At 39.5% G+C, this 19592-nt stretch overlaps 1 protein-coding gene across 1 annotated transcript in view; it reads left to right on the plus strand.

The window, feature by feature from the left end:
• Positions 1–19592, plus strand: part of LOC100644907 — a 162645-nt gene that overhangs the window by 97207 nt on the left and 45846 nt on the right. The gene's annotated exons all lie outside the window — the stretch shown is intronic.

A 19592-nucleotide genomic window follows, 5' to 3' on the forward strand; every position in this document is an offset into this window, starting at 1 on the left:
ATAAATCATATAAATTTAGCCGCGGTATAACATTCCTATGGTTTATCATGAATTCTGCTGGAAGAGTTAGTGGCATAGAATGAATCACAGATTTGAAACTTATCATTAATAAAATTTGATTTTGTGCTTTGAATTCTGCTACACGTTACATCATATATCTACAAAAAAGAAAGATTCTCTATCCGATGTTATGTCCCACACATTCCATTGGATCTTTCAAAATCGGTATCTTATATGTTCGTGAAATTTTGTAGACAAAAGAGAGACGTTTCAAAAAGAATAAAATATGATGTTATCAATTAAATATAGTATTTAGTAAAAAAATCCGGAATTATTTATATCACAATACAATTTACCCATATTATATCATTACAATTAATATTACCTATATTAATGAATTCTCTATATCATATTATCTATATCATATTAGTACAGTTGCCTATATTACAAGTTTTGTAAATCGTAAATTAATTTTTTGCGTTACTATTCCGCTATAGATTTTCTTCCATTGATTTTTCTCTAATTAACTGGAATATCGAAGTAACGAAGTCATAAATATTAAAGTAGCAATCTTTTTCACAAAAAGAGTGTTTCCAGTACACCGTGAAATGTACTTTGAAGCGTATCGACAACGTGATATGGTGCACAGTGAAAAGTTGCATCCCGAAGCAACGTTCTGTTTAATCGAAAATAAAGCTCGTGCGGGGCTCCATGCATTTTCAGTAGGTTCGCGGAAGATGAACGTTTCGCAGCAAGTAGCCAATGGAAATGCATGGCGGCGCTCAGATTACCTACAAACCAGAATAACAAGCGAGTTCGAGCAGTTGCAGAAAACGTAACTTCTCCATGAACCTTCGCGAGCGTATCTTATATTTCGCTTTACGTGTTACAGGCCAACGATAAAAATTCCATGAAATTTGGAAGATGCAACGTCGTCTAGGCGAAAGCAGGCGATCAGATTTCACTAAAAAAAGAAACGACCGTACGAAAAAGAAGTTGTAATTTGTAATTTAGCTTTTCTAATTTAGCAACGTGCTTTGACACTGAAAGAACAGAATACTATATAGCAGTTCGTTTGAAGCTTTTTGAAAAACGAACAAGTTTTCCAAGCTTTCGCCTAGTTGGATAAATTTTAAATTAGACAAACTTTGATGTATTATACTCCTCTCTTTTTATAAAACCTAGTTACTCTTCAAATGAATACGACGGAGTTTATCCTTTCTAATTTAACGCGGTATAAAACATTTTCCATTAAAAACACAATTTTTATAGGATGTACATTGTTGTTTGACTTTTATCTGCTCCGTATAAAATTCTGACATATGTATATGTAGAAACTCCAATTAAAAATAATTTCGTGCAATTCGTTAGACGATATATTTTACCGAAATATTTTTACATTTTTTGCAGAAAGAGTAGAGATTGCTCCGATTACATAAATTTCAGCTAGAATTCATGCGTTTTAAATATAAAATTCGGTATACATACGTTCGTTCCAAAAATTATCCCGATCCGAGGGGAAAGAATTCGTATATGCAAATGAGCGAGTGTAGAGTCGTATTAAAAATGAAGTTTCTTCGTCGCGCTACCTGCCAGAATTTCAACTTTGAACCCGTGCAACAACGTGTTACTCGTTCATCAGAGACACGTGATATCACATGCAATTTATTCGAGAGAAAAATGAACCGCGTTTATCATGCGGTGGCGTTGCATAAAAATTTCCGCGATAATTTCGCCTGGCTCCCGTAATCGGGCTGAATAAACTGGATTAGCCGCGAGTAATTAGTGCAAAACAGTTTGTAACGGGTAAGCTCTGACTATATCCACTGAGTAATTCATGATTTTAAATAAATAGAATAGAATTCGTTGTGGTAGCCAGGCCGATATATAGCTCGTGGAATCCATTGTATTATTCCAGCATTCCGTTTGTTCCAGGCAGGCGTCGGATGTATTCGATTCAATATTTGAGATATTGAGATAGTGTTATTAATTATCAGTTAAACCACAAATTATGTATTACACGATACGTTATTTCCAAAGAAAAGGTCGATTTTAATCTGCTTTAAGGAATTTAAATTATAATAGGAGTGTTCTTATCAATCTGAGTTAAGAAGATTTTGCACGATAGAAATTTTTATTTTTTTCTTCTTTATTTTCAAATATTTTTTTTTCATTTACATTATCACATCTTACAGTCAACTGTATTTTTTGAGAATGTTTTCATTCCAGTACTAAGATACGTGATCATTGTTTCAATGAAATATTCATCTTTGGCGTGAAATTCTCACTGTCTAATTTCTAAAGCGTTTTAAGGAAGCGTTTCAGGGAAATGTTTTCCTAATTTCGTAAAGCGGACTGGCGCGAATGCATTCATCGTGTTTTGAAAACGTTTAAACGTGTTTTTCGTGGAGCTAAAGTTCTGTTGCAGTTGCGCGGCCAGAATGAGTAGAATCGCTTGGAAACCGAGGCAACAAGAAAAAATCCCGTCGCGGTGCAAGCCAGAGAACGTAGTCTAATTTTGAAGCGTTTAAATTATACGGTGCCCACTTGCCGGTAATTAAGACGCCGTGCACTCGAGAATTCCTCATCGTGGAATAATTGAGAATGTAAATGGATGAAAAGATGTTTTCTCAATGAAACTACTCAAGACCTTCAATTACAAAATCCAGAGAAATTCGTATTCTGAGAATTCGTGCTTTGCTCAACTGGACATTCATTGCTCGAATAATCGTATGTTGCTGGTTTGATGCTTCGAAAGTATGAAAAATTCTAGTTATAGAATTGCTCTTAGTTTTATGTATCATTCAACGAATAATATTTCAGACTTTATGTCTTGAATAGAAAGAATCCAACATGTTGTCTGACCATATCAAGTGATATTCTACTCTTTGCACGACGATTTCAACGAAGGAAAGTTCTATTTGCTTAACTCTATTTTATTTTCGTAGATGAAGAATTACTGAATACAAATTATGTAGTTTAGATGCATGGATTTTAGAAATTAATGGTCAATAAACGTTACAAAATATCCTTAGCTACGATTTTGATCGTTATGCACAGTTTGCACCGTTAGTTACTTCTGTAATTATTACTCGTAACCATCCCACTTTACGTAATTTGCAATTCTGTTCTGTGTGCAGTTGTGTTCTGTGTGAAACATGATTATACACGAATAAACTATTTAATACCTAGTAACCTAACCTACATAGCAGAAGATATAGCAATCTACACTATGTAAGGAGGTTCTAAATGAAGATATCATGTAGCGACATCGATTGATGGCTCTGGGATCCTCGTGTATCATTCTACCTTTGTAATAAGGCTAAGGTATAATTCTTGGGAATCTAATGAAGGTTTTCGTCATCTTCTCAGATTTTTATTAATCTTTCCCTCGAACACCTTAGACGTGTAAACTTATACTCCACTATATCATGCACTCTAATGTATCATTTTCAAATTGCATCTTCTAATCTTCACCTCTTTCGCTTTTCATTAATGAAAGCTTTGCGAATGGACAATTTCAGCACTTCGCAACTGAAAATATTTTTTCATATAATCGAAAATTAAGCTGAAGTGACGACAGGTTCTATATAATCCAGAGATCCATGGCGACCAAGCCGCAAATTGAATTAGCCGCTGAACAGAACAGAGGAGAAACCAAAATTAATAGTTTTGGCTTGGAAGGAAAGGCGTCGCTTTGAGAGGCGAGGAAGGGGCAACGAGCTAGCCGCCGATGGGACCTCGGTATGGATATTGGCCAGTGGGTTGGCAGACCTGCCTAGTAATATATCAGACCCGTCCACTAGTAATATACTGCCTAGTGCGGCTTGTTTAGTAGTAATAAAGCGCATTGCTGCCGGCCGACAACGTCGACTAGGATCTTGGCAACGACAAGCACTGAATTTTATGTACATTCAGATTATAGATAGACGAGAGGTGAGCTTATCCTCAAGAAGTTTCACCAACCTCCCTGATGGCCATTTCCATCGGCTTCCAACCCACAAGCTTGTTTCTAGAGATATTTTATAGGCGAGGTGACAAGTAGACTCTTGGTTTATGGTTTATCGAGAATATCTTTATTATCGAGCCGTGGGAATCGATATTTGTGATAAATTTAAATTTTTTATGTCAGTATAATAAATGGAAGAATTATATCTCTGACTGAGATAAAAATTTACGAATTCAAAGTTTATCGGTACACATTGGAATATTTCTTTCTTATTTTTGTAAGAGGTGGCTGAAAAAGAAATTTTGTCGAAAATTTCCCAGGTGTAAAGATAAATAAATATTCCCTTTCGCGACGTTTTTATCTTATTTAAAGCCTTTTCAAATGTTCTGCCTAGAGGAGGAGTTTTATTTTCTCAATTAAATTTGGAGTAGAATTTATTCCTTTGTCAAAAAAATTCCACTGTTACTTGAAAAGAGAAAAACGTGAAATTTGCTAGTTTAAATTAAATTAAAAGGATCAAATGTAAATGCTTCATTCTTTTGTAATTCAAGCATTTTTCTTCCTAAAAAAACCGCCCTTCAAACTAATGTTTTTCATTTTAATTAAATTTCAGCAACCCTACATAATGTTTTCCTACCATTACCGTACATAATTCATTAACTGAACGCTTAAAATTAGCATAAGCTCAACGGATACACTTTGATTAAAATCCTTTTGGTCACTTTTAAATTTTATTTATTACAAATCTCCCATTTGACTATCAAATAATCTTGCAACCAGATCGAATAAAGATCCGAAGGCTCTCGTATCTCGCATAAACTTGACGAAAAACTGCCTCATCCAAGCTGATCTGAATATTCGATCTAAAAAACGAAGATGCAGAAAGGGACAAAACATGGTGAATAGAATCGCTTGGCACGAAGTCGGAGCTCCGTCTTACCCGGGCCGAAAGACAAGCTTTTCCATTAAGTTGCACGGCCAGCTTCTTTCCACGCGCGTACACGAGAAGGATGCCGGCAATAGAATTGCTAATCCGGCGATAAACACTTCGAAACGGCGCACGAACGAGTACTTTACGTGGCTGGTGTAACCTGCATCCAGGGCCATTAATGCACTCGCCGAGAAAAAGCTGCGCGTGTGCAGCGCACCGTGAAATAAAGCCGCGGGTCGAAGGGGCGCGCGATGATGAGGGTACATTTCGAAGGCTGCCGGAGAGACGGCGAATTTCCATTTGCATCAACGTACCTGGGGACTCGTTGCAAACATTTCCTCCGCATATTCCGCGTTAATAAAATGGCTTTTTATCGAATCGAGAATGGATCGTCGAATGTGAAGACACGTCGAACTTCGATAGGAATATTCGAAGAACATTTTTGTCGATGTTTGATAGAGATAGATCTCCCGGAGCGTTGTTCCAAATGTAATCAACTATGATCGTAGATGTTCTTTATCCTGTTTGTGTCATGGATTATTTCGATTCTAGATTCTCGATACATCACTAACTCATCGTATGAATCTCTAAATTGAAATTTTTACAACAGATCGAAACATAGTGCAAATTTTTCAAACCTTTGGAGTATTTCTTTCGATTCAGGCGTAAAAAGTTCAATTTAGAAAGTACATATTCATCTCGATAGAATCAATATTTTAGCGTTCAATACGAGACCAAAACAACCTGTTTATCAGCAAGCACTAGAAATATCATGCCCCTCGTGTACGACAGAATTTTTTCAACCGAAGATGGCAAAACCTCTCGGTATGTAGGATCGCAATTTCTGTCGTGTCCTCATCAAACAGAAACGCGAAACCGTTTCCTGTAGTTCCTTTCATCTCGTCTTCTTCCCTCTCGACGAAAGAAATTCCGGCGCCTTGGTAACGGGAAATTAATCTGGAGGACCTCCTATTCGCCAGGGAAACTCAACGGCCCGGCCACGCGTTACACTCGATTTAATCTCATGACCAAAGCTGTATCAATTACCTTTTGTCTTCTTGCTCCTCCTGTTTCTTTCCGCTCGCTTGCCCGCCCCCGCAGCCCATCCACCGTAACAGCAACGGGATTATTCGGAGTTTAAAAATGCAAGCACTTTCGCGGCCCCCGACTAGGATTGAGCCATTGATCTTCGTGTCTGATGCATTCGACCCCCGCCAAACTACCCGCAGTTTCAGAAGTCGAATCGTGTAAAGGCCGCTTGATGTATAATGTAATATTGAGAAACACGTGTAACGACCGCAACATTCTCGTAATGGCCCACCGTCCTTCCGTCGTACGCGAAAGAATGCTCGCTATCGCTCGGAGAACAACGTGCACATCCCTCACGAGAAAGAGATTTAGGTATTTTATGTTTATTTGAAAGGGTTCTCCAGTGTTCTTATGGTTCATTGAGAAAATTGTCAGTGATCAGTTTCTTGAAGATTAATATAGTAATTGAAGGTTACAGGGAAAGAATACGGTAAATCATATTATTCATTTTTTCTTTTTTCTTATAAATATATTTTATAAGTATATTTTTATTTATTTTATTTTTAAATATATTTTCTTGTGATTTATTTGTAATTTTATCAGTTTTTATAAGAATGTTACTTTGAAGATAGATTTTTATTCGTAAAATGTTAAATTGAAGGATGTGAGGTGTATTTAATAATGAAAAGGCTGTCAAAGATTTTCTACTGTTCGGAATATTTACTCGAATAATACTACTTTAATATAAGGACAACGTACTAAAAAAAATGGGGAATTCAATGAATGGAAAATGTTTTATTACATCCAGGGTCACAGAAATTTTCATTAAACCTTATACAGACATTTTTTCCACGGTTGTGAAAAGAACGAAGTAACAGCGCACGAAAAGCTTCAATTTCAAGCAGCTTAAAAACCAAGGCTTTTCTTAAAATACGTTATACTTAAACGTGCTCCTATTTTGGTACGAACAATGGTATAGTGCACTCAAAAGTCTGCGTTTCAAGAATGCACACATTCAGCGACGTTTATCCTTTTACAAGAGGAGGGAAATCTTTTCAAGTGCTGTCCAGCGAACGCAGCAGTTTTCATTTTCCTCTGTAAGCAGCCTTTAACTTTGGTCGTATTCAATATAGGAAAATCGTAAAATACGTAAGCGGCTTCGATCCTTCTCTTGATTCTGAAAAATTAGAAACTGTTTGTCAAACAATACTTCCATACTTCCATACTTCAAAATCTTATTAAGTAGAACACGATGATATCTGATTGATAGATTTTTCTAATTTTCCACACACATCAAAGATTTTGTATTTATTAAGCATGATGGTCTTTGGTTTCTATGTCTCAAAATTTTCGTAAATAACTGTCCATAGACGAATTAAGAAGACTAATCGCATTTTTTGAGAGGAAATTCTATTTTTATTGTCATTAAACGATAAATTCAAAATCATAAATCCTGAATCTATAAATTCTGAATATGCGAATTTCTCGTTCAAGCCGAAAATTTCATATGTCTTTAAAAATAAACCTCTGTTAGAACGACATTGACCCTTCAAAGTAGCCAGCAAGTAAAATCGAATTGTAACAGCCATCAAATAAAAGTACAATCGCAGACGGTTACCTTCTACGATCTGTACATAAAACTAAGACCAGACCATCCAGGTTTCCTTGTCACTACATCTACTTTTTCTTGCATCGGCTCGCAATTTATCGCGGTCGCTGTTACTTCGCAGCGAAGGAACGTTTTATGCAATTTCGCGAAACGAAACAGCAAGTTGTGGTTACCGTCACGACGCGCCTCTTTATTCTTTCTCGATTTTTATCTTAGTCCATCGAAACGGAAGGCTGAAGATCAAGAGAATTCGTGAGAACGGACGTAAAGGGGAAAAAGTTTCTTTTCTGGTGGGTGGTGCCGGCGACAAATACCGTTTCCACCTCGATCCGATAGCAATCGAGAGAAAACAAACGCCTGCTCGAGCAGCCGTTGGACTTGGGTTTGGTCCGACGACGGATTACTCAGCTCTGTGTCTTTCCTCCTTCCTCTTTCGTTTCTTCGCCGACTTTCGCGCTTCGCTGCTTCGGGCTACACTGTTTTTGCGGTTCGAGCTGACGCTCGTTCTTTGCGGTTCTTTTTACGACGGAAAAATTTGAACCCGCTGGAAATTATTACTTTCCACGGTGGTTGCCTTTACATTTGATAAAAGTTTATGGAAATGAAGATTGCGGAATTAATGAGGATTCTTATCCGCAAAGATTAATGTCAGGTGGCGCGTCAGGTCTATTAATGAAATTAAAGATTTTATTGGTAAATTTATTTTTTTAAATTTTAGTACAGAAGATATTATACAAGAAGATAAGAAGACATTTGGGAGATCGGAGGAAAATATAGAATTTCTTTTTTGGCAGATTCGTTCAAATTTTTGGTAGTATATTCTAGAAGGAAGTAGATCTGTTAGGGAATAAAGGAAGAGAAATTTCTTCAATATTACACGGCGCGCCAACTAGCATAGAGTAATTCGTTTCCTAGCTGGAGCAATCTCTATCTTCAAAAGCAAACAGAATTCTTAAACGCAGAAGGCTAAGGGCAACTAATACGCCCGACTTTGCATATTGGCTTCTTTGAACTCAAAGCGAAATCTCAGTTGTATCCGGCTGATTGCAGGACAGATTGATGCACTGAAAGCATTAGTAACGCAGTGTGGTCAGACAAGCTGGTTGGTAATTTTGAATTTTGTACTGTGAAACAACTTCGTAAAGAAAAAAAAAACAGGTACAGAGTCAAATAAACAATAAATCCTATATCGAGATAATGACAAATTTATATGGTTTTACAAATAACAGGATATCGGAACGCGATAAATAAAGCACTTGTTCGTAAACGACTCTTAAACTGATAAATTTGTAATCAATACATTACATATGTATGTAGTTACCGGAGCCTCTGCCTGTAAAACTGATTCATTATTACTACTTCAAGTGGTATTTATTATTTCGTAATCAAACCGTATTTATTATTCCGTAAATATCGATTATCCGATTAAATGATGAAGCTTCTATTTCGCACCGATATATCGCGATAGTTGGTAGAATTTAGAATGAAACCCGGTTACGTTCAAACACATGGAAGTTCTTCGTTCAAACGGAAATCTTGATGTTCCACTATTTAGATAACGCCTAATTAGCACCGAAACGTTGTTTTAAAAATACTAAAAAAAAAAAAAGAAAAATACTGAAAATATTACCATCAAGCTCGTATCATTGGATCGTAGATGACGAACAACCGAAACTGCTGTGAATTAAAAATATGTCTAATTGAACGACGAAGGCATACTATCAACTAATATTTCTCAAAAATATTTCTTCAAACGTCAAAAGCCAGTCCATTGTCTAATATCAAGGAACGAACATTATCTTCATCAAGCACAGCTCTCTCATAATGCGAACTTACCTCGGGAATTAGTCTCAAGATCCACTTCCCACCCTGCCATAACATCTTTATCGCGACACAGCTATCAAAGAGCTCACTGATTGCGAGAAAGGAACTCTCTTAACACTGAGAACGATCTTTGATTTGGAAAAGCCATTCAAATCGATTTCCACAATTTCACGAGCATCTCGTGCATCTTGCTACTGGTCGACACCCAACAGAGGCGGGCCATTCCACTGCGTAATACTATATAACCATGCTGCATTACATACGGCCTGTGAGGTATGCGAGAGAACTAGTTGCAACAACAGCAGCTGGATTCGAGGCTAACTCGGGTTAGCCTCACCATGGGGTGAATAGCCGTGCCGGTATGTTTCTGGCTGACTGCCAGACCTGGTTACTAGTCGTACCACCACATTAATAGAGTTTTATTGTTATTTACTGTGACAACGGCCCGTTATTAACGAGAGCAAGCACGCAACCCTGGACACTGACCGAATTGTTGATTCTCCTGTTCCGACTACTTGGCTAACTTTGATCCATCGTTGCTCCCTTTGGCCTTGATGCGTGATGCAAATCGTTGTTTAACCAAGCCTCTGCTTCGTTCCGCTTGTCAGCAGACAATTATCCGTCATTATGCAGCGTGCGGGTGAAAATGAATGGTTGAATAACGTCGAACGTAATAGTTCCTTCGATACCTAGCATCGTTTTTGATTCCTCTGGTCTTTTAGAGGGATGAGTGGCGTGGCTTTGCCTTTGTAAAATCGTGTGCGCTGGTGTCGGTGCTTGTTAGAGGGTGTATATACTGCGTTTGGATCGCGTTGGCCCAACTAATTTCAGGAGAGAGATATCGATCGAAGGCTTCGAGTGTTTTTGAAGCGTTCCCTGCTGCTGTGGTGATTGATGAATTATCTTCGTGGAAAAATGAGAGGTTTTAGCGGGACATTTAAAAATTGTAGGGTGCTAGACAATGGGTGGTGAAAAACAATCTTTAAAGAAGTGAATAGTTTAATGTGCACGTTTTGAGTTGTATGTAGGAAAATGCATCACTTCATGCATAACGAAATTACGTTGGTAAGATAATTTCAGCAGCATAGCACATAAACAGCTGAATCGTTTAGTACCATGTAAGTTCTCCCATTTAGGCCAACACAAACAAGAGTTTCGGATAATTATATTGTCTCGTTATTCAGATCAACGCTCTGTCGTTTAATTTAATTATATTTACAACATTAACATTATTTCATTTATGTTATATAAAAATTATTTTTAAAGGTAAAATATCCTAATTGGGAAATAATTAAATATATTCAAATGATGCAAACTTCTCGATATACTTTCCAAAATTATTATGCGTCTCTCTTAATATTTATAAACGAGTACAACTGAAAAACCGAAAATAATTATCAGAAACTTACCTCAGTTTAGGTCGAATACCTGTTCTTTAATCATACTAATGAAAGAATTTAATTCACCCACTTAATTTCAGTATTTCACAGCAATGTATGCACCAAGGCGACCATAATTCAGTCGTATCCAATCTGCGAAAAGCATTTCAATCGTAATAAGTCGGAAACAAACTTCACAATAAGCGCGATGTGAAAAACGACGACGTAATAACCTCGTCGAGACGGGGTCATTTCACGCGTTGTTAATTAAAAGCCAGCCGGTAGCGTTGTTCGTTAACACGTGTACCTTTATGCATGCACATACTGTCATCCTTTCTCTCTTCTCCCTTTGGATTTTACGTATCAACTGTGTATCGCAGTTAAAACATAATACAACATTAAAATCGAACAGTAATTAGCGAACGGGTAGTTGATGACGCTTGATCACAACGAAACCGAATAATAATTCCCTAACAGGCGTAAATTTATGAAAACCTTCATTGATCGATCGCCGTTCTCAAGTTTTAATCAAGTTTTACATCGTTTTTCATGCTTGTCCGGGACAAGCCAACTGGGAATGGGGAAATACAGCGAATAAGAGATTTCAGGAAAAACTGTTTATTAATTACGTCTGAGTGGATATTATTCCTGACGGTATTCCTTCAGGCGCTATTTCTCGAACCTGAGACGATATCGGGGAACGTAATTGAATTAGAATATGGAATATTGGAAAATTTTCTGTGTAAGAGAATCTCTTAAACCATACTTTCGTTCGTCACAATACCGAATTTATGAAGAAAATACCCTGAAACGTAGGTTCGTTTTGCAAGTACTTTATCGATAAAATATATATGAAGAATATTAATCGGTTCGTCTTTCTGTATTTTTTAATCAACTTGTAATATCTTATACGGAGGTTTTCCAGTTGAATTTAAAATCTTCTAGAAGGAGCTTTATAAAGAGATATTCTTTTACGGATATTATGATTTCACCGCCATTTGAAATTATTAACATCGTATAACAAAATACTGAATGAACGTTCCAACTTTTCCCTTGCCTCATCTCAATTTTCCATTGCCACAAAATCAGGTTAAATATTTAAATATAATTTCCTATTATCTCTGGCCACGATTTCGTCTTTGCCTTTGAGAAGTAGCAAAAACTAGTTATTAATTCTGCGGCTTAATATTCCCATATGGCTCCGCGAAATTTCGTGCAATCGACGTCCAAACTTACCGCTATGCATGTCGACCAATTACCAGAACTTTAACCAGCTCGTTTCTAGCCGCACTGTCCGATTTTTTTGAAAAAGTTATGAATAAAAGGTGCACGGGCGGGCATACTTCCGCGACAGGTCGCTGACAAAAGATCGTTTCGTCAAACAACCGAGGGAATATGAGAAACGTCCACAGCACAGCGTCGCATTTATAAAGTTCACGCGCAGGTAACGCAGTTCTCATAACGTTCACGACACACGCCACAGAATTTTGTAGTGTACGGTTGGGAGATGATTTTTAGGTGGTTGGAAATACTACGTATGTACAAGCGCTTAAAGAAACGCTCCATTACCCGGCTGCCACTGGCTTTCTTTTTAGTCTTGCGCCAGACGTTTCCAGTGATACGTTCGTCGTCACGCTCCGCGGATTAAAAAAGTCGTTTTCGAATTCGAAATGTTCGAACGGCGGTCCATCCTTTAGTGACTACATACAAGAAGAAATTTCGAACATTTTAATATCGTCAGCAGAATATGATTTACCTGATTTATTGGATTAATAATTTTCTGATATTGAAACATTACGAAGGAAATTACAAGTGAAAAGATTAATGAGAGGATGATTCGAAGCTGAATGCCGACAATTATTAGCAGCAATTACAGATTAAGTGGAATAAATGCAAGCTTTTCGATGGACGCATTCACTATGAAACGCATGTGCTATCACGTCGTCAATGTCATTATACAGATGTGTGGCAGCTATTGTGAATGACGAAGAATGAGGCATTATAAACGACGTTTATGAGACACGGGCTTGATTAACGCGTAATCACGTTCTCGCGTGATTGAGCGGGAAGTAATATTGTCCACATAAATACCAACAAGAGTTTCGCATTTGCCGGAAAACGCGTATACGTAATTTATTTAATAAATTTATTAGACTGTATAAAATACATACGTAATTAATGAGTAGATATATAGAGAGATATTTAGCCAATAAGTTTCGAGGTACAATTGTATTAATCATTACATTATCTTTTCTCTCCAAATCCTCACAAATTACAAATAATTTAAAAAATCTTTCTTATCTCAATAATGTAGCCAATAATTTTCAAACGACGAACAGATTGACGATTATCTGAATAATTACATATAAACGTAAGAATTCTTTTATTTGTGTATATACCATGAATGTTTCAAATCTTTCAAATTCTCCAAATTCCAGATACTCCATCTCTCAAAATCTATTTTGAGCACAACAGTGGAGTCTCCGGCAATCATGAAAATCGTGATTGACGTGGTCCGTTTGAAACGACCGTAGGTTCAAAACTCGAGCGTCTGGAGGGTTGATTGCGGATCCCAGCAAGCAGCACCCCTTAGAGCGAGACGCGCCGTTACCCAGCATGCTCCATTTACCCCGATAGCTACGAATACGTGTATTACACCCGTGGTATCGAAATTCCCCGTCCCCCGTGACACACTGTCCCCCCGCCACCCCTTTGCAGCAGCCATTTTATCTGAAACGACAACCATCCGCGACAAAACGATCTGATGTTTCGCGGGGAAAATTTCGTGGAAATTTCAACCAGATCGAAGAGCGCATACGAGCGCCTGTCACTATATTTTTCGCTATAAAATTTCTGTGATAAATTTTCAACGTCGTTTCGTCGATCAACGACGAACATACTTTACGAATCTTTGATCGATATTGCTTCTATCGTATATTTGTACGAAATTTTCGGACCTTTATTTTATCTGTTATGTGTTTTGGCAGGTTTTCTGTTCAAAAAACAACGGTTAGCGGAGAATTCGAAGATGCTCCTGGCGATATTTGGTAGAGCCGAGTATTTGTAGTAGTCAGTGAAGTTGAGCTTTTTTCGCAAATAGGCTTAGTTGAACGTTAAACTGTGCGGAGTGAATTCATGCGTTTATTGAGTTCGTGGAAATTCTTCTTTGACCGAATGAAGGATATTGTATGTTCCCGAAGAAAAATCATCTATTATTTAATTCCTGTATTTTAGATTATATAAATAGGACATTGCAAATTTATAACTTGAGAAAAATATATATATATATAATTTTCGTAACATGTTTCCATGCAATTCTTAAATAATACAGAATATTTCGACGTGTTAAACACAAAATTGGTGTGATCGCGTCTTATTGTTAACATAGACGAGTCATTGTTACGTATTGCGCCATAACCGCCGAGAGTCGTTAAAATTTTTTTATTCCTCAGTCTTGTCTCGACCGCCCAACGATTAAGCGTACGAGTGTAAATATATGTAATAATTAAAAACCATATGACGTATTCCTGCTAATCTATTGTATAACACAATGCGACTTCACAGAGGAAGAAAAATAATGTTAGCAGGTGCTTGTGGTAAATAATCGAATCTCAAGTAGAACAGTTCGTATGCAATATGCATGATGAGAAGATGAAGAGAGGATGAAGTTAGGAATTACAAAGTGAGTTACGAGCACACGAATGTAAGCCAATTAAGAATTTAAGATTGGAAAGAGGAGTTTATCGCCGTTTCCTGATCCGTTTTCGTTCACTGTCCATAAACAGCCAATGGGATGGTATTGACAGCGAAAAGAAAGCGCCAGGTGTATGGCGTAGAGATTCGAGTAGGGTTGAATTGATCGCTTAATAATGCAAATGCGATTTCAGTCTTTAATGCTCGCTTGAGCGTTCGTCACTTAATAGGATCGCATTTAAAGAATTGTACCGAATTTCACTGAGATTGGTGAGTTGCCCTGGTAAATATTGACCTTTTTCATTGTGTAAAACGTTCGGCCTTTATTTTCTTCTGTTTTTTTTAAAAGCCGCATTTTAAACGGCTAATTCGCTATAGAAAAGTGGAATGCGCTTTTATAATTTCCCGGCGATTTCATGTGCAAAAATTTAATTAACTATAGGCTTCAAAAGATTATAATATCTGTAGAGTATTCGTATTGAAAATATCGTAGTCTTTAAAATTTATAAAAACCAATATCTTTAATCAATTTGCAGTTTAATTTTTAGATATGTCAGTGTAAATTCACACGTTCGAGGGGAGACGCGATCTCGAAGTAGCGCGCCAACGGGAGTCGTAAATTCCCATTACAATTTGAATAATCGACGCCACGAATCGTTCGATCCCTTATTTCTTGTGGGATAATAAGGGTAGTATCCAACAACTTCAGTGTGATGCAAGATTGAGTATTTGATATGACAATTACGAACGAGTACGACCTTTTTCTTTTTTTTTTTTATTTTTTTTATTAACGTGGAGAAAATCCGCACGGACACCAGGCCGCTTCTGGGGGGAAGCGGCGTGGTAGTGCCGGACTCCAACCGACTAAAATCTTCATGATGACCGTCCCGGCTGTAATCGAGAGAGGCTCCGGAACCGGTGTGAGCGACACACCGCCTCCCCCTCCCCGCGCACAAAATGCACCTCGAGTCAGCAAACGTCCTAATGCGTTCACCGTTGCCTCGACAGACGGTGCCAGGCGCTCGAAGTGAGCGCCGAAGGTCCAGTGACTGTCGAGGGTCAGGCCCAGATATTTCATGCTGGTTCCGACCTCGATCTCAGCCCCTTCCAACCTCAGGCGACAGCCCGCTGGAGGCGTTCCGTGATCGGCTCTGCGGCAGAACCACATTGCCTCGGATTTCTCAGGGGACACCCTCAGTCCCAATCCCTTGATCGCAGCGACCACGCAGGCTACCGCCAGCTCCGCCAGGCGGACGGTTCTGCTCCACGCCGTGCCCCAGACCAGCACCAACGTGTCGTCGGCGTAGTACGCCAGTGCCGAGTCCGGAGGCATCGACGCCCGAAGTACCGCGTCGTACGCAATGTTCCACAGCAACGGACCCAGCACAGAACCCTGCGGGACCCTACGGTACACCGCCCTTTCAGTCATCCCCCCGCCACTGACGGTGTAGACGCCCGGACCACACTCCCCCATCGGGTACTCGGGTACCCGATGAAACTTGATGGCCCGGCATATCCTGTCCCAGGGGATGCTGTTGAAGGCGTTGACCAGCGACACGGCCAACGCCATGCAACCACGCCGCTTGGCCCCCTCGACCAGGGAGCGGACACGGGCGACAGCGTCGGCCGTAGACCGTCCCCTTCGGAAGCCAAACTGGCTGTCGTGCAGTCCGGGATCACTCCGGGACAAATGCGACTCGAGATGGGCCGTCGCCATTCTCTCCAGTAGCTTGCTAGCCTCGTCCAAAAGGCACACCGGCCGAAAGGCGGAAGGCAAGTCCGGAGAGCGTCCCTCCTTCCACAAAACGGAGAATTCGCCCCGATACAAGCATCTGTCGAATAGACGCATTAATCTCGGGGCTAAGACCCCGGCGACGTCCTTCCACAGGCGGGCCTGGACTCCGTCGGGACCCGGAGCTTTCCGCGCTCCGATCCTCCCGACAGCCTCGGCTAATTCTTCCTCGGTGGCCCTTGATTCCGGGCTCCAACTTCCCGCGGTGTCATGTGGCTCTTCCTCCGGCGGTTGAGGCTCCTGCTCCTCCTCATCGATGAACCTAACATCTTCCTCGTTCGCCACTCCCGGGAACAGGGTGCCGACAACCTCCTCCAGGAACCGAGGGTCCATGCTCTCCGTTGCGGGAGGCGCCCATGGGCGGAGTTTGTTCAATACCATCTTGTAAGGGCGCCCGCAGGGATCGGAGTCGAGGCTGGCCTTCTGGCTCGTCCCAAGCCCGTCTCTTCGCTTCCTTGATGGCTTGTTGCAGGGGCCTCCTCGCTTCGCGGTAGGCCTCGTACAGACGTTCTCCTTCCCGGTGGGCCGGTGGGCTGGTGGGCCCGTGCTCATCGCACCACCAATCGCCACCTCCGTCGAGATGTAGAGGTGGTCCGAGAGGGTCTCCTCCGGGGACATGCCCCAACCGGAAACACGGCAGGATGCGGCAGGGTTTGCCCACGTGAGGTCCATTATGGACTCGCCCCGTCACGCCACGCACGTGCTGGTCGACCCCCGGTTCATAAGGCGGAGGTCGAGTGCGGCCGCACAGTCCTGCACGTCGCGCCCCCTTCCGTTGGTCCTACGGCAGCCCCACGCCGTTAAGTGAGCGTTGAAGTCCCCGAGGACTAGTGACGGACAGGCGCCCAAACGCCTCGCGCAAGCCGCGAGTCTGTCCAGGAAGGAGGTGTATTCCGTCCGGCTGATGTTGGGCGACACGTAAACGGCCACCACGGCCAGGTCGCCCCATTTTACGGCCACGAAGCCCCGTCCCCGCTCAATGGGACTCCTTTCGTGTTGACGATGTTGATGACTGTTTTCGACTTGTAGGTTCTTGCTAGACTTCCGGCTCCTGCTGTTTCTTGCACTGGCCTCTGACTCGAGTTGATTTAGACTAACTGATGAGCTTTAACTGTTACTTGAATGTTACTGTGGAACAAGTCTAGAGCGTAAGTAGAAGAAGGGTGAAGTGACTGCTCTGTCGTAATGAGAACAAGTTTAGAGCACAAGTTGACTGTTCTGTAGTCTCGAGAACAAGTGAAGTTCGTTTTTATGAAGTTACGGAGAAAAGCTCAGTAAGGGTGTGCCCTTTGAACGAAGAACGTGAATTCGTTGCTCATACTTTTTGTCAGGAAGGTGAGGGTAATGAAAATACTTGCAGGATTAAAGGTTCTTGCGAGCTAATACGATTCAGTTTATGGTGGGGCCTTAGGTTTATTGAGGGTCTGCCTAATGGTGTTTGGGCCTTGACGGTCAGACAATAAAGGACGTCGCACGGACCATTTCACGCGACGTAGCAGTCAGACATGAATAGTAGAATTTCTTTTTGTCAGTCCACGATATATTTTGCAATAACCACCTTACGAATTTAAAACTTGCCCAAGAAAACATAAATCTCCCATCAGTTTTTCTCAATTAACCGTAGACAACAACTCAGTGTATACAAAATCATGCGACTACGTGTCATCGTCTACGTGCTATGTGAAAGAGTAATAAATTGAAGCGATTTCCTCGACACGGCAACGAAGGTGGAATTCAAAAGAAGTTGGTCAGGGGATCGATCAAAATTTAGGGGATATATTCGGGTTGTGAAGCATTACAGCTTCACTGCAAATCTTGATTAACCTCCTTCGTCTTCGTCTTTGGGAAGTTCCAGAGTCTCGAAGTGCTGTGACGGTGGAGCATAACATCAATTTTCATCCCCCAATGACGTACGTCTTGTTCACGAAGACGATCGTCCGCATAGTTGTTGAGTGTCACATGTTAAATTCGAGGGAGAGGTGCTTCAGGGGTAATATTTAATCCTTAATGGTGACTAGAATCATGTTAAGATCTGCAAAGCTGTTGACAAGAGAAATTTGATATTAACGATATTGTGCAGAAGTGTCTGATAGATAGAAATTGAAGTTATCGCAGTAGATGTTGTAGTAATGATATAGTATTGTGCTCATTATGTATCTGGTAATTTCACTTAAATTGTAATGGTGGAATATCGCGCACATTTCGTTTTACGATAATTATTTAGCGTGGGTTCAATAGCCTATTTAATAGAAATTTAGTTGCTAGGATATGGATTTTGATGGAAATTTATACTGTTCGAATCCTAAAATGTGTTACAGACAAACTTTATGTAATTGGAAACATTTTATAAGTTTTTTTTAATATCGGCAGCGATCGTAACTTTCAATCGTTTAAAAAAACACAAAGAAGTTTTAGTGCGGTAATATTTTATAAAAAGTGATATAGACTCCCAATAAAATGAAATGAGATTCCTTTTATTAGGATTTAGGATGCAAAGAAATTTCAGTATCCGATATATTTTATTTATTTATAGCCAGCATAATAAATTTGTCCCGTACATAAATGAATCAGTTTTTCTGAATTATATATTCAATATCCGCATTTATACGTCAGTTATATTAAATACACGATAATAATTCATCACCATATATATTAAAATTTTCATCACTCTTCTTTAACTAAAAAAATTATAAAACTGATCAATTTTACCATTATTTACATTTTTAAAATGCTTACTGCATTTATTATCATGTATATTGTAATATGTACAGATGTAAGAGAAGTATAATTTTTTAAATATTTACCCTTTCTGTTCTTGTCGTACGCTCGGACTTTTCGCTCACACATCCTCACTGACCTACGCCAAACTTCATCAGCGTGCGTTGGTCAGTGACAGCTGCTCAGTCAGCGTTTTTTCACAGTTACTAGTTGATTTATAGAGTTCCCGAAACAAATATATGTAGGTCACAGCGATTGGGCATCATCTATGTACATGTATGGTATAGAAATGCTTTCTAAATGCCAGTGTTCAAATATTGTAACTTGGGAATCAATTGAGATGTTGATCTCACATAAAAAGTATTATAAAGAGCATGTTTTCATTTTTATCTAAATCGAAAGTAATATATTTACTCTGTAAAAAATTTCTGTTCGTAATTATTTTAACTCGAATTCAGTATGAATGTAGAACTATTACTTTATTACTTGTTACGCATATCAATAATCTTTTTCTTTGATTTAAGAAAATTTGTATTCAATTCATATTTTGAGGTTTATTTATGTGAATATTATTATATTCGAATGTAAAGTAACATTGCTATATATATGAAAAAGGATTTGTCTTATTCAATTATATGATGTATGTTTAAATTACCCATGGTTTGTAA

The sequence above is a fragment of the Bombus terrestris genome, chromosome 14 (assembly GCF_910591885.1).
Source record: "Bombus terrestris chromosome 14, iyBomTerr1.2, whole genome shotgun sequence".
NCBI lineage: Eukaryota > Metazoa > Arthropoda > Insecta > Hymenoptera > Apidae > Bombus > Bombus terrestris.